Source organism: Prorops nasuta, unplaced genomic scaffold, assembly GCF_024137725.1.
Source record: "Prorops nasuta isolate Cenicafe-Biocafe unplaced genomic scaffold, Cenicafe_Pnas_1.2 PNAS00024, whole genome shotgun sequence".
NCBI lineage: Eukaryota > Metazoa > Arthropoda > Insecta > Hymenoptera > Bethylidae > Prorops > Prorops nasuta.
Genome location: NW_027116821.1, coordinates 1,017,246 through 1,031,414, shown reverse-complemented (window position 1 = coordinate 1,031,414; position 14,169 = coordinate 1,017,246).

Sequence of the window (14,169 nt, the reverse complement as noted above, 5' to 3'; positions counted from 1 at the left end):
TCTTCATTCAATCTTATACCGTTGTCGGTGCTGCACACAGGAAAAAAAAATGAGCTGCGAAAAGTGTAAATTAATCATGATTCAAGAGGATATTGTTCCTCTTTCACCCACTCTTCCCAGAGAATTGACAGAGGAATACGTCAATCGTTACTTCGAAGAGTATGAACGGAAACTGCATCTTTATTTGCATAAAAACTGTAAGTATTTATTTTTTACATTTTTTCATCATTATTGTTCGTTTTTTTTTTAATAAAGTGAAGAAAGACGAAGAGAAACAGGCTGAGGAAAAAGATATTGAGTCAAAGCAGACGACGAAGGAAGAGGAGAAAAAAGTAGAGGAGGAAGAATGTAAGTATTTATTTTATCTTTTTTTACCTTTTCATAATTATTACCTGTTTGTATTTTTAAAATAAAGTGAAGAAAGACGAAGAGAAAGAGACTAGGGAAGATATTGAGTCAAAGCAAACGATGAAGGAGGAGGAGAAAAAAGTAGTGGAGAAGGAGGAGGAAAAAGATATTGCGTCAAAGCAGACGAAGAGAGAAGAAGAGGAACCATCACATTTCTTTTTCTTTTACTATTAAATTATTTTATCCAACAAATTGAAAAAATATCATTGTAAATTAACCTCTACTATTTCTTTTATCAAATAAATTGAAAAATATTATTGTAAATATACCTTTCACTAATTCATCTGGAGTTAACGGAAAGAAACCTAATATGTATTGAGAAATGGATATAAACTTCTCTCCGCATTGATAATGAGATGTAAACTTCATCCGAAGTGGAGAGAGAGAAAGCTAATATGTATTGATAAAGATATGTAAACTTCATCTGGAGTAAAGAGAGGAAAGCACTCTGTACGAAACAGTGCCTCAAGTTGGCTCCGAACCTGTGGTCAGAAAGGAAGGCCTTATTCTAAAATAAAGTATTCAAAGCCAGGTTATGTGGTAAAAGAGTTTTTATTTAATAAATAAAATATATACAAAAGTTTACAATATTTTTACAAAGGAACCGCTAAGTTAAAAATGATCGTCTTCCTAGGGAATTTGTCGTCGTCAAATTCTAGGGAATTTCGGTAGACGAAGTTTCCCAAGAACCCCAGAGACTAGAATTCCCCAGAAAGGAGCGCGGACTTATAAGCTCCCGGACTGGACAATTTCCCTAGGGTATTCCCTAGTAAAATCCCCAGCCCCGGGAGGAAGCGAAGTTGGAGAAGTGGTTTTAGGGAAGGGGAAGTCCCCTTGCCCTTCGGCCGCCTTCTCCAAGAGCTCTAGTGGCTCCGAGCCACCCCAACCCCTAGGGTGAATTCTACCCCTCCCACTACCCGACTCGTCGAGAGCCCTGGACTTGGGGGTCGGAACACTGGGTCCGAGGTAGTCCTCGGAGGCAGTGTGGAGGGGAAGGAGAGGGTTGAATTTCTCCCGGGCAGTCCCCGGAGAAATCTCCCTTAAGGAGGGAGGAATGTGCCGCAGAGGGGTAGTCCCCTCTTGGTAGGCAGTGGGTGGTGGGTGATACTTACCAAAGTATCCCAAAAAGTTGCCCAAGTGGAGGCGCTGCCGTTGAGGCGTCACAAAATCCAATTAATTCGCGTTTTCCAGTAGTCAGTGATTGTCCGGTCCACCGTGGAATCCGTAAAGTCTGTAAGTCTCGGAGATGCTCATAGCACTTGAGCCATTTTGACTGAATAGGCTCAGGAATTTCTTCATCCCAAGAGAGTTTAAGCAACCAGGTGGATTGCATTAACTGCTTTAGAGTGATGACTATTGGAGAAATCCATCCCAATGGATCGAAGATCTTAGCATTCTCTGATAAGAGGATGCGTTTGGTTAGTACACCAATGTGTGAAGGAGAAACACGGAAGCGGAAGCTATCATCCCCGTGATCCCAATATATGCCCAAGACTTTACTTGATCCAGCAGGATCCTCAAAGAAAGAATGCAGCTCGGTAGGTTCAAGCGGGGAAGACCCCGGTTGATTGAATGCCCATTTGCTTAAGGAGAAGCCCCCTTTTGCCAGTAGAGCGATGAGTTGTTCCCTGACCGAACTATGTTGTTGTAAGTCATGGGCCCCAAAAAGTATATCGTCTACATAAGTAGAATTTAATAACACATCCTGCGCGAGAGGGAAGTTAGCTCCGTCCGTGTAAGCTAATTCGCGCAAAACTCGCGAGGATAGGAAAGGTGCCGGTCCAGTACCGTAGGTCACCGTGTTGAGTTCGAAGGCCTGAAGCTCACCGGAATCAGACTTCCATAAAATGTTCTGATACTTGCGGTCCTCAAAACGCACAAGAATCTGTCTGAACATTTTAACAATGTCAGTGACGCCTACATATCGAAAGGAACACCAATTCATTAGGATCCGCGTGATGTCCTGTTGGAGCTTGGGTCCAATGAATAACGTATCGTTAAGCGAGACGCCAGTAGAGGTTTTAGAAGATGCGTTGAATACAACGCGAATCTTTATTTTCTGGTTCTCGGTCTTAAAAACTGCATGATGAGGCAGAAAGACGCGAAAATCAGAGTTCAAAGGAACAGGAGACATATGTCCTAACACTTGATACTCCTGTAAGAATTGAGAATAACTTTCAGCTTGTTCTGGAGAGGTTTCCAATCGCCGAAGTATTCGTTTTAAGGTTTTCTCTGCTACCCGAGAGGAAGAACCTAAGCTGTGCTTCTCGATGTCGGATCGAAAAGGTAAAGCAACGACAAAACGACCTGACGAGGTGCGTGATACCGTATTCACAAAATGTTGTTCACAGAGGGAGTCCTCTGTGGACATGGGTTTGACTTCCGGAACTTCTTCCAGTTCCCAGAAGTCGCGAAGAGTTTTTTCTACCTCAAAGCAATGATGCACCGTGACACTATGAGAGCGACCAGCCTTGGGTACGACCCCTGAAACGATCCACCCAAAAAGAGTCCGCTGAGCAAGCAACGTATGATCAGGAGAATGCATGTACGGGCCTTCCATCAATGCTGCAAGATAGTCTGCACCAATGAGCACATCAATTGGAGCCCTGGTTGAAGTGAAGTTATCAGCCAGATCAATTTTGCTAAGTGCTGGAAAGGACGACGGAGAATAAGTCGGAGGCATATACTGAGTAATCCTGGGTAAGATCAATGCAGTTACGTCCAACGAGACACCGTGTCGTGATAGAGAATGAAGCGTAATCTGTACCTCTGCTCGAACGTTTTGAGCCGAATTCAGAGAGACGCCATGAATGGTCGCGTTGACACGTTTTCGTGATACCCGTAGCTGCTGAGCTAGATTTTCCGAAATAAAGGAAGTTTCAGAGCCTGTGTCAACTAAACCGCGGACTATAATACGAGAACCGTCATGAGCGTCGATTCTGGCAGAGAAAGTGGCCAAAAGCACTGATCGGGTGTCGGAAACACTAAGATGTGTTGTAGTATTCGAGCTAGAGGGTTCTGGCTCGGAAAAGGAGTTGACCGCGGGGGTAGACCCCCGTGCCTTGCTCCCCCCGGTGCCAGATTTGTCAAAATGTAATAAAGTATGATGCATTTTACTACATTTCCTGCATCGTGACGAAGAAGAGCAATTGGAGCAACTATGCCCGGGCCTCAGACAGTTGATGCAAAGATTCTGTGAAAATGCGAACTTTGAACGTGCCTGAGGGGTCAATGCAAGGTAGTCCTTGCACTGATACAAGAAATGGTTACTACCACAGTGAGCGCAACCGGTACTATTCACGCTAGTAGCGTGTGACTTCAAGGATCTCCCCGATTCCTTTTTGGAAGTTTTAGGTTTGTTACCTAATGATTGCAAAGAGTTAATGTGACGCGTTAGAAACTCCGAAAATTGAAGAAAGGTGGGATAATCCTTGCTGCTTCCCAGATACATCTCCCAGGCCAAGCGGAGGGTGTCATCCAGTTTGTTCTTCAGTGAATGAACAATGATGGGATCCCAATGATCGACGCCGTAACCCATAGTTTTGAGGGCGTTGAGCGCAACCGTGACCGAGTCCCTAACTTCCTTGAGAACTTTAAAATTGTCACCCCGAAGCGTGGGTACTTGCGAGATCTGGTCCAAGAACGTATCCGTGATCATTCGTCTGTCAGTATACCTAGCTACTAGAGTGTCCCATGCTATCTCATAGTTCTCGGAGGTGATCGCTAAAGATTTAATAACCGTAGCCGCTTCACCTTGCAAGCAAGATTTTAGATAGTGGAACTTGTCTCGCCCGGAGACATATGCCTTTTCATGAACAATGGAACTGAATGTTTCATAAAAGTTGTTCCATTCTAAATAATCCCCGGAAAACTTCGGCAAATCGATAATTGGAAGCCTAATGTGGTTTATTTCGCCTGAAGGCGCCGTGGGACCTGATGCTGGCATCACCTGATTGGAGCGAAGTTCATCTAAATGTCCTAGGATGTATTCTTCCGCGTCACTATGGGCATCAAGGGCCGCTTCATACCAGCTTTCGGTTACGTAATCCATTTTAGCTAATTCAGCCGGTTTAGTATGAGTAGTGATCTTAACGTGAGTTTTATGCAACACCTTAAGCCACTTCTCGACGGCCGCAAGCCTATCCTCCAAGAAAGGGAGGGTGAAGTTGCGTACTCCACGTTTCTTAATGTTAACGACCAACCGAACGAATTCATCCCGAATCATGGGCACGTAATTGATCGCTTCTAGTAATTCCCCTGAGCTAGGCGTAGTCATCTTGAATCTCTATTCCAGAACAAACCACAATCTTAACCCAGTCAGAATCTCCAACTTAAAACACTGATGCACTTCGAACGTTTTTTGCCGGAAATCCGGCTCGAAGGACCAAAAATTTGTACGAAACAGTGCCTCAAGTTGGCTCCGAACCTGTGGTCAGAAAGGAAGGCCTTATTCTAAAATAAAGTATTCAAAGCCAGGTTATGTGGTAAAAGAGTTTTTATTTAATAAATAAAATATATACAAAAGTTTACAATATTTTTACAAAGGAACCGCTAAGTTAAAAATGATCGTCTTCCTAGGGAATTTGTCGTCGTCAAATTCTAGGGAATTTCGGTAGACGAAGTTTCCCAAGAACCCCAGAGCCTAGAATTCCCCAGAAAGGAGCGCGGACTTATAAGCTCCCGGACTGGACAATTTCCCTAGGGTATTCCCTAGTAAAATCTCCAGCCCCGGGAGGAAGCGAAGTTGGAGAAGTGGTTTTAGGGAAGGGGAAGTCCCCTTGCCCTTCGGCCGCCTTCTCCAAGAGCTCTAGTGGCTCCGAGCCACCCCAACCCCTAGGGTGAATTCTACCCCTCCCACTACCCGACTCGTCGAGAGCCCTGGACTTGGGGGTCGGAACACTGGGTCCGAGGTAGTCCTCGGAGGCAGTGTGGAGGGGAAGGAGAGGGTTGAATTTCTCCCGGGCAGTCCCCGGAGAAATCTCCCTTAAGGAGGGAGGAATGTGCCGCAGAGGGGTAGTCCCCTCTTGGTAGGCAGTGGGTGGTGGGTGATACTTACCAAAGTATCCCAAAAAGTTGCCCAAGTGGAGGCGCTGCCGTTGAGGCGTCAGTTAAGTGCCGTGGAGGCGAACAAAAGCTGCTTCGTTGCTGCGGTTGCTGCTGCTATACAGCGGTCGAGCAAGGCGAGGGTGCGATGGGTCCTTATCAAGGACCCATCTATATAATTACGCGACACTAATCTTGCCAGCGAGAGAGCTGCCGCGGGCGCTGGCCACCTAGTGGCCAAGCGCGCAAGTAGTGTCGCTTCGCGGCCGCGACGCGCCAGGGCCAGAAGACGCGCAAGCGCGCCGCGGAGAGAGAGACAGATAGAGCGGCTAGACGCTGTCGGTCTAGCCGTCTATTGTGAGCGCAATAGAGATGGGAGATATAACAGAGAAATGCGGAATCTACTTCGCAACATTTTCTGTTCCTCCCAATCTCGAACACACTCTTCACTTTAGTCTTCAGTAAAACACCATGAGCTCCGGACGTAAAATTGTGCTACCACAAAAAAAGTTCACTATGTCGGACGTGGAGAAGTCCTCTGTGCCAGTGGCAGTAGTGAGACCATTTGTGCAGAATGAAGAGCAGCAGCAGCAGCAGCAGCAGCAGCAGCAAGCAGTGCGAAGAGGGTATCGCACGATACCTGATCAGCAGCAGCCACTGCGGCGACCACATTCGCTGCCCGTAGCCCTGCAAATGCTGCCCGTAGCCCTGCAAATGCTGCCCGCAGCGGTGCAACCTGCAGCGGAACAACCGGCAGCGGAGCAACCTGCAGTCTCACGTAGGCAACAATTACTATCAAGTAACACGGTAGTGTTACGCGGCAAGTAATTAAAAAAATACGAGCCGCGCGACACTACTTACTTTTAAGCGAAGATTGAACCAAACTATACCACTCGATTCTTCCGATGGATATATTTTCCGATCGGTTCATTTAATGAAAATTTTAATGAAACTTTCATTATATAAATCGATTATAAGCTTTCGAATGAGACTACAAACGTCTAAATCGGTACACTCAATGCTGAGATACCAAGATTGAGCAATTACGATCAGCTATTTTAGTTTCAACTTTTCTTCTTCTTCCGACCGAAAATTGTTGTCTCGCTCGGAAGTCTCACTCTTTCACATTAGAAGCCTATCCGCGGCATCTTCTGTCCTTCCCACCACTCTTCCGACATAGTCCAAATGTGTTGTTGCTATAGGTGTGAATCCAAACGCATGCGCAAGGCAGTGATATGTCAAAGAGTTGTACATACATGGTGCATATTCTTTTATTTTAATAAAATAAATATGACTTACGCTCAATTAGTTGCGGAAACTAATATTTATTTTAATAAAATAAAAGTGAAAAATGCTCAATTAGTAACAGGAGTGGCAGATAGTGGAAAAGTAAGTATTATCACAGTTTCTGTTCATAACCTCTTATTATTATTAAATATTATTACATATTTCTAAATTATAGGCAGTCAACATATTGTTCAATACAGGAACAACAAGCATTGGATGAGAAAAAAGTAGTGGAAGTAATCAATTTGGATCTAGCAGTTGAATATTTTGAGTGTGAGCCATATATGGATATTGGAGGAATAATTCAGTTAGACGATGCTATGCAGGATGAAAAATTGAGAGTTGGACCAAATGAAGGACTTGCATTTAGCATAGAGTAAGTGTATAAAATTCATAGATAGTGATATTAAAATTTATAAATATATATCTAAGTGTTTAGAGCTACATTTTGTTGTATTATTTTCAGATATATGATGGAGAATTCTGTATGGTATACGATGATACATGATGCCTATTCTAGTAGTCTAATAAAATAAAAATGAGATATGTTCAAATAGCTACAGGAGCTACAGGTAGTGGAAATGTAAGTATTATCACAATTTCTGGTCATAACCTCGTGTTATTATACCATATTTATAAATTTTAGGCAGTCATCATATTGATTGGTTTCAATATAAAATTTTCATATCTAATACGATTACAAAGCTTTACTTTTCCTTTTCCTAGTTTTTGGTCCATTCTTTTGACTGGCGTAATACCATTCCTGAACAGTCTTAGCTTGTGATGTACATGGTCATTTGGAAATAGTTTGTGCTTTGATGAAGAAGCATGATGGATCTGATCATCCAGGTTTCAGCAATGCTATAAGCATACTCAACACAAAACATGAATGAGAATGGGTGATTCCCAGCACATTTGATGGACTTTATAATATTGGTAAGCTCTATATTCAGAATGAAAATCAAATTAAGATTAGTAAACCAATATACGAATTCCTTTTAATAGAGTATGGCAGTACATTAATGAGCCATCACTCATGGCAGCATGGTCCTACTTATCGGATGCATTGTGAAAAGTAAGGCAAAGCAAGGTTAGTGATTATTTTGCAATCACTGCCAATAAGATGTTAATCTGGAATATCTAAAGTAATAGATATTGTCAACGATAGCAATACGAACCATATTGGTAAGTAATTTAATCTACTTTTTGATACTGACAATAATTAGATATTTAAAAAATTTATATTAATTAGCAATATTTGCAGGATCAAAGGTTTAAATTGCATTAAATGAGGACGAATTGGAAGTGCTCTTACGTGAATATGGAAAGTGCAAGAAACTGGATTCATTACTCATATTGCTGATCAATTCCTAAGACATTATGCTTATAAGTTGAGTTCGGAATTAAACTCTTTTCACTCCGACGGAGCTTTCCCTAGAATTCCCTATTCACTCCGTCTAATAATTCTGTGTCCGGGAGCAAGTTAGAGAGTGAATAGGGAATATGGAAGAGCTGTGATAGCTAATTGCTATTCTATCCCCACTTCTAAAAGGAAAATAGGGGTAAGGATAAATAAGAAATATTGGCACTAATTGGGAGCTCCGTCTGACTAGTTTAAGCGGGAAAGAAGCAAAATTGACAAATGTTGGTTTCATTATTTTGGAATTAAATTTCAAACGTTTGTTTATATAAATCTAAGAGCTTGATAAAGTAAGTGAAATAAAATTTAAAATAATACAATATCGTGTATAGTTAAAAAATTAATCTTTTATTTCTTTTTAACAGTTGTTATGAATAATGAATATAGTTCGTGTAGACTCTACCAATTTTAATTTAATTTATTTTGATAACTGTCTTCTTTCAAATAATTGCAATAATTTAGTAGTACAGCAAAAATGAAAAATTCCAGTAGCAACTTTATCCCTCCATATATTTTTATAAACTACTCACTACTTTTTTCTTGCAGTAGGACATCCATTTTTATTTTATCAAAATAAATTAAATTAAAATTGGTAGAGTCTACACGAACTAAATTCATTATTCACAACAACTGTTAAAAAGAAATAAAAGATTAATTTTTTAACTATACACGATATTGTATTATTTTAAATTTTATTTCACTTACTTTATCAGGCCCTTAGATTTATATAAACAAACGTTTGAAAATTAATTCCAAAATAATGAAACCAACATTTGTCAATTTTGCTTCTTTCCCGCTTAAACTAGTCAGACGGAGCTCCCAATTAGTGCCAATATTTCTTATTTATCCTTACCCCTATTTTCCTTTTAGAAGTGGGGATAGAATAGCAATTAGCTATCACAGCTCTTCCATATTCCCTATTCACTCTCTAACTTGCTCCCGGACACAGAATTACTAGACGGAGTGAATAGGGAATTCTAGGGTAAGCTCCGTCGGAGTGAAAAGAGTTTAATTCCGAACTCAACTATAATAGCAAGTTGGAATGTTCCGATTTACTTAAGATTCCTAAGACGTTATGCTGATAATAGCAAGTTGGAATGTTCTGATTTTCTCAAGAATTTAGAATATCCTGTATGCTGGCTATTAAAAGACTCACATTTTTAGGTTGGTTTGATTATAACAAAGCAGTTAGAGGAATGGAAAATATAGGCCATATTGTTATAATATATACTTGAAGGTATCCAAAGACAATAATTTAATATACAATAACGGTTTGTGCCTGATTTTAATGAGGTTAGAAGTTGGTATTAATAACCTAATCTTCTCTCATCATTTAAACTTGTCATAACTTGATTTATATGTATGTTTAAATACTGAATCTTTGTTCTTTTCTGTACTTTTATGTAATCAAATGCCAGCTTATACTATAAGCTGACGTAGACTATTTAGATTAGTTAAAATGCTTAACGTTTGACTGATTATAATGTAACATTTTACAATATGTTATTAATTCAATTAGATGTACGGTTTAATTCTTTTGTTAAATATGATTGCAAATGTTATTATTGTTATGTGAATATATGTTTGTATGAGAAAGATTAAGGAAGCAGCTGAACCAATGGGTTTTTTAGGTTCATTTAATATATATTTAAAGGTACGCAGAAATAATAATTTTTAATTTATAATTTAGGACGAATGGGAAGGTTGTAAAATAAAAAACACAATAAATGACATTTCAATTTTTTTTTATTTTAATATGCTCCAGCTCCTCTACCCCCTCTTCCGCCCCTTCCTCCTCGTCCCCCATTCCTCCAGCGCCTCTCCCTCCTCACCCGGCTCTCCCTTACGCCGCCAAGAACTTTTGCGGCGTAAAAGCCGAGACCTGCCATCATCCGTTGGTAGGCCTCGGCTTCCCGCCGCTCCCGGACAATTCGTCCTGCCCTATAGTTCCGCCTTGTTTCTGTAAAGAAAAAATTATTAGTTTTATCTAAAAATTTATATGTAATTGAGTTTAAGGTTATGAAAGTACTTACTATTGTATTGAGGTGGTGGATCTCCCCCATCCTCCTCCTCCTTCTGGACCTCCTCCCCCGGAACCTCCATGTCTTCCAAGTCTGGAGGTTGTTCCGGGGGAGGAGGGTTTTGGTAGGCTGGTTGGGCCCGTTGGGCCTGGCTGGCCAATTTGTGGGCAGGGGGTGCGCAGGGAGCACCTGTAATATCTGGAGATCCCCCTGCCCGCGAAGTCGACGGCCCTGGTCTGGGTGCAGGATCTGAAACACAATTAAATTAATTAAATTTTATAATGACCTGTTGAAAAATAAAGTTGTCAATATAAGTATGGAGTATTTTACTTACTTTGCATTTGTTCCGGGTTTGCCGCTTTGCCAATTCCTTGATTATTCTAAAAAGATAAAAATAATTTAATTGTTTAATTTTTTTTTAATTCAGTGGTTCGTTATAAACAACAAAGAAATTAGTATAACACTAATTTCTACCACCAAAAGAATAAATTATACTTACATCCATGTCAATTGGTCGCTGGTTTCCGTTGAAGTGGTTTAAATTTGGTTTATCATAATTATATGTCTATTAATAAAATGTATGTAGATGCAAAACAGATTACTTAATTAAGATTATGTCAGTAATTAGTCCTTTTCATTATCCTGCGACTTTATAAAATTCAAGATTTTAGCCAATTAAAACACTTCGTCCAGTTATCAATCAATCGTTTATAAATATTCTGTTACAGAATCGATTATAGATTTAGATATAATCATCCTGGAATTCAGTCTGGAAAGTCCTGTTATCTACTGAGCATTAATAAGAATTATCATCAATATCTTGCTGATTATCTCTTGAGGACGTTTGAATTTGTCCAATTGGAAATTTTTATCCATCGAAAATTAGTCCAAAATAGAATTAATCAATAACTATATTCTTTCATGAATATTTATTATATATATATATATAATGTAATAAAGTTGTGTTTAATTAAAGTTATACATTCCTTGTGACGAGAACTACACAGTTCTAAAGTATAATAGTTTAGTGCCTGTGACACGAACTGTACCACTTTAATTATAATTTACTTAATAAAATCCCTATCTTTTTCTTATCCGTATTATTCCAACAAGACCAGAACACACAGGAGCTGCATACTGATGCTATTGGTGTGTGCAAAGTGGTAATAGTATCCTTTAATGTGTCTAGTACGTGAGTAAATAGTAAAATGTGGTTATCTCAACGTGATTTGATGGAAATATTAGATATGCAGTTATCCAGAAAACAATTAGATAAATATTGCTTGTTCGAAAGAAATAACAACTTTAAACAACGATACTTTGTGTTTCTTTTTATTTACAGGTTCAAATTAAAAAGAGCGACCAGCAGATCACCCTTGATGAAAATCCATCAGAAGAGGAATACTTACTGCAAATAAAACAAGGAGTGATAAAGGAATCACAAAAGATAAGGGAAATGCTTCGGATATCCTAATATATCCAAGTTACGCAGGCTTTTTAAGTAAGCTACAATGGATGTCGAAGGACAAATTAGAAAGTAAATGACGTTTTATAATATCTCATTTCAATTTAATTAGTGTTTCTGTTGAATGTGATTGTTAATATAAATATCATTTTTTTTAAATTATAGATTGTATTAGCAAGAAGCAGCTGAATGAATAACAGGTACAATATATTGTTATAGCATGTATGTAAAAGGTACGCAAAGATAATAATTTAATATACATTGACAATTTGTGACTAATTTTAATGAGGTTAGAAGGTTGTGTATTAACAGACTAATCTTCTTTCACCATTCAAATTAGTCATAATTTGGCTTATATGCATGTTTAAATACCAAATCTTTGTACTTTTTTATACTTTTAAGTATAGTTTTATCCCAGCTTATACTATTAGCAGACATGGGCTATTCAGATGAGTTAAATTGTTAATGAGGGACAAATTACAAGGTGAAAGACATTTTACAATATTCGATTTTAATTTAGTTAGTTTTACTATTTAAATTTTATCTTAACCATGATTATTAATATTATTACTGTTTCCTAAATTGCAGATAGTATTTGATTTTAATTTACTCACTTTTACTGTTAAATATGTTTATTAATATTATTATTATAGAATGGTTTCAAAATTACAGATTGTGTTAGCAAAATGCAGAAAACAGATTTACGAATGGCAGATTGAATAGATTACTTATATAACGGTATGCAAAAACAAGAATTAAACATACAGTATTCTTTTGTGACTAATTTCAATGATGTTAGATAGTTGTATTAATAAATAAATCTTCTTTCTTCATTTAAATTTGGCATAACTTGGTTTGTACATATGTTTAAAAATTGAATCTAAGTATTTTTATATACTTATATACGCAGTTATATATCAGCATATACTTTAAGCTGACTTAGGCTATATGGATCAATTATAATAGATTACAATGGACATAATAGAAGGTAAATAACATTTAACAATATCTATTTCTAATTCAGTCTTAGTTTTTCTGTTAAATATATTTGTTGATATATTAGTGTTTCCTAAACAGCAGATTGTTTTAAAAAGATGCGGGTAGTAGGACTGGAAGATTTATTCAATTGGCGTTACGTATATATGTAAGGTACTCGTGATTAATATAGGTATGGAGATTCATATTGACAGCTTGAGTTTGCGTTTGAAAGTTTTGAAGGTAGGTTTAAGACGAATGTGTTAAATAATACATCATATGTAGATGTAATAAGAATGTAAAAAAGAAATGGCATGAGTAATTTTGCCGTTTCTCTTCACAAAAAATTGTAATTCTCATAAAAATCTCAATAAAAAATAATAATTTATTACAGAAATTATACACTAAAAAAAACTACAAAATTAATAATTCCAATAAAATATAAATTACTTATTTTCGGATATGTCGGTACATATGCTTTTGAATGAGACTGCGATCTTATTAAAATCAAAATTTTAGCCAATCAGTATACTTGATCAAACAATCGATTAATCAAATGCAAATGTTTTGTCATAGAGTTGATCGTAGACATAGATATATTCGTCCTTCAATTATCTACTGAGTACTGATAAGACCTCCATTGGCTCTATTCTATATCCATATTGTAACATCCTTTTCCTCCTGGGAGCATATATTATAGCAATAACGTTCCTAAGATAGTGGAAAAGGGGGGGGGCAACCTCATGCGCATTAACCCTATGCGCACCCCCACTCCGAGGGTCAGAGAGTCCAATCCTAGGTTAAGCTAACGTAGAAGTTAAGTTCGAACTTGGCATTCATTCTAATTAATTCCTTAAACTAAGTCACACGGTTACTTAAGTCGATTTGTATCAATTCCGTTACAACTACTTGTATCCAATATTCTTATCTACATTTATCTCTTAACTTTACTTTATTGTAATCTTTATCTTTATCTCAATTATACTATTCAATTATTTCCAAAGTGAAACTTGTGTCCGCGTTTTTCTTATTTTCCATCCTCATCACCGTCAAGGGTATCTTTCTCAACACAAAAAAGGGGTAAATATCTCTGTTATTTCTTTCATCCTGCATATCGAATCGCGACCGGTCCCGGGCAAACTAGTCCAAAGTATAGTGCCCGAAACGGTAAGTTTGCGAACAATACCCGTTTGTACAGTAAATTCCGACCCACGAATCGAGTCGTTACAAATTGGTGTCAGAAGTGGGATACGCGATTCGAAAAATTAATAAAATTCCAAATAAGTAGGAAAATGTCCAACGGTAAGGGCTTAACCCCAGCACATTTCGACCAATTGCAAGCGGAACGAGTAAATAGTAACCATAGGATTAGGGAACTAGAGTCGGAATTGGAGAAGAGAAAAAGTGGGCTGTCGCAAGACGAGGTCCAATTGTTGCGAAACGAAAGACAGAGCAGGGATAAAAAGATACGGGAATTAGAAAACAGGGTTGAAGTGTTAACCGCGGAGCGAGGAAATCCTGAAGAAATGGAAGAACTCCGGGCGAAAATC